The 2,534-nt window shown below is 42.6% G+C and overlaps 1 long non-coding RNA gene across 1 annotated transcript; it reads left to right on the top strand.

Annotated features, from left to right (window-relative positions):
- The first annotated feature begins 767 nt into the window (after positions 1-767).
- On the top strand, positions 768-2,265 carry LOC139925864 (uncharacterized). The gene is made up of 2 exons (XR_011785285.2): positions 768-1,634; positions 1,672-2,265. It is a non-coding gene; the product is annotated as an uncharacterized LOC139925864 (long non-coding RNA).
- Positions 2,266-2,534: the final 269 nt, after the last annotated feature.

Raw genomic sequence — 2,534 nt, 5'->3', positions numbered from 1 at the left:
TGAATCAACAGCGGAGCCCTCCTCCTCCTCCCTCATCGCCCCCCCTTTACTCAAGCTCTGTATATGCTGTACGTGTGTGTCTCTCGATTCCCTCTCCATCGCATGGTGGGTTGACCTCAGCCTTGCCTAGTTTTTTTTTTATACCTCTGTGTTTGCTTCTTTGAGTGTTTATTGATTAAGGTCGTGTTGAGAACCTTCTATCTGTGTATCCAGATGTCTGCTGTTATTTCTCCTGAGATGCAGCCTGCCACACCACTGCAGAAAATATCCATCTTTAGTCTAGTATGGAGTCTTCAAATGTTTTTTTTTAATTTTTTTTTTATTAAAACGTGAAAAAATCTTGGCAGGGCAAGATAATTTAACTGGTTTCCCGATGCAAATCAACTTGTTTCAAGACTTTTCTTGCATTGATCCGCATTGATATTGAAACGAAAAGTATTGAAACTGCAGTGGAAACGAGTGGAATTGTCTCACCTCAATTTAAGACTGAATATGGAACCAAGTGACTTATTAAAATGGAGGTTTTTTGCAGTGAACCGTGTGACAGATCAATCAGCCTCATATTAGGGGTCAGGCGAGGCTCCATCTGAATAGGCTAAAGTGTTCTCCTCTCCTCGTCATCTTTCGCTGTCCTGTTCCACAATCGTCTAACAGAGAGGAAAATCATCCCCGGTTCTTAGGATATTTCAGTCATGCTGGAGAGGAAGCTAATTGTTAGGATGGACTTGTAAATCCCCCCCCCCCCCCCCCCCCCCCCCCCCCTCCTATGGTGGATACAGAGATGGAGAAAGTGTCAGGTGATGGTTACGGGCTGTTATTGTGATTAGTACTACCCAATGTGAGGTGAATACACCAAGTTTTGGGGAGATTGTCCCGCTGGTCAACTTACCTGATAAGTAAGGAGAGAATAGACACCAAAATCATCCATGTGTCCCCGGTAGATCATTGGCTCTGGTGCTCCATGCTAACGCTTTAGCATACACTATGTTGAGTGATACTAGGCTCCATGCTAAAACATTAGCATACACTATAGGGCTTTTCAAACATCAGTTAGACCTAACTAAGCACTTAGCCCCGGGCAAACCAAGATTTCACACAAATTGCAAAGCAGGATAAGCCTGATTTAAGCCTAGGGCTAGCTGACCCTGCCCTAGAGCAGGGTTATCCCCAGAAAATCATTTAAAATCAGTCTGTTGGCTGTGTGGAAAGGGTTAGAAAACTGGGCTAAGAAGAACGGCGTGTGAATCATTAGCCCTAGGCTAAGAGTTAGCCATGGGTTAAATGCCAAGGCTAAGTGTATGTGTGTGAAAAGCCCTTATGTTAGGTGATAGTAGGCTCCATACTAACACTTTAGCATAGGCTACACTATGCTGAGTGATAGTTGGACACTCAAACTCTCTCAAACTGTATATGAGCAACCACAGCTGCTCTCAGCTTGCGTAGTGCAGTGACAAGCGGTACACCAATTATTAGATGAACCTATGTAAACCGAGTTATTAAAGAAATGGCGTTACTTTGAACCATGTAAATGTTGTAATCTAAATATTGCCTTAAGCTGATTACCTCCAGTAATCGCGGTATTGGTGTGCATGTCAAAGTACTCAGTGTAACTGCGTTGACTCCCAAAGCATTTAGTGAGGAATTTGTTTGGCTAATTCAAAAAGCTCTGAGGATCACAGCACCCTCCCTCTGCTAAGAGCCGGGGGCTGCAGCAAATATGTCCATATGCAAATTAGTGCAGTATGTCATCTGGTGACTTCTAGCAAGGTATAGAGCAGCCAATAGCTACTTTCCTTGGAGGAGAGTCCCAGGGACACATGGATGATTTTGGTGTCTATGTTCTAATCACTTCATGACCAATGTTGACCAATGGGACAATACCAAAAACCTGGTGTGTTCCTTTGATAGCACTGGGGTCAATCCACCTTTTACTGACTGCAACTTTAACAATTCAAAAGGGGAAAATTCAAATTTCAGACCTCGGGGCGGTGCACATCCTACCCCTTACCTGACTAGGGCTGTGTAGAGTACAGATGCTGGGTTTGTGTATAGAGATGAATATCAGAGGAAAATGTTTATCTTATTTTAGTGGAGACATGCTGAGGAGTCACCTGTCGTCACCCCTGCTGATGTAAATATAGATAGAGACTTTATTTTGTTTATAAGAGCCTGTGTAATTTAAAGGTGTACATTTTCTGTATGTTTTCAAAGTTTTGTGTTTTTTTTTTTTTCTTGAAAGACAATAAATTGGTTGTGTTAATTGCATTTGGGTGTGATTTATTTATAATTGTGTGTGTGTGTGTGTGTGTGTGTCTAAATCAGGGTTGTGTGAATCTCTCCTCATGGGCCTTGGGTGGTTCAGTAATTAGTTTGTTCCATAATTCGAGTCTCCCAGAGGAAGTTCCCAGGGTAACTCACTGCCTCAGCTCTTTCCTGTCTGCTCATGCTCTTCTACATTATATCAGCATAACAGCATATCTTCCATGTGGTATTTCTTCTTTACATATCTTCTCGGTTGATGGAAAACATCGGAG

This window comes from Centroberyx gerrardi, chromosome 5 (assembly GCF_048128805.1).
Source record: "Centroberyx gerrardi isolate f3 chromosome 5, fCenGer3.hap1.cur.20231027, whole genome shotgun sequence".
Classification (NCBI taxonomy): Eukaryota; Metazoa; Chordata; class Actinopteri; order Beryciformes; family Berycidae; genus Centroberyx; species Centroberyx gerrardi.
The sequence above is the reverse complement of the archived record's forward strand: the minus strand, read 5'-3'. Positions and strand labels throughout refer to the sequence as shown.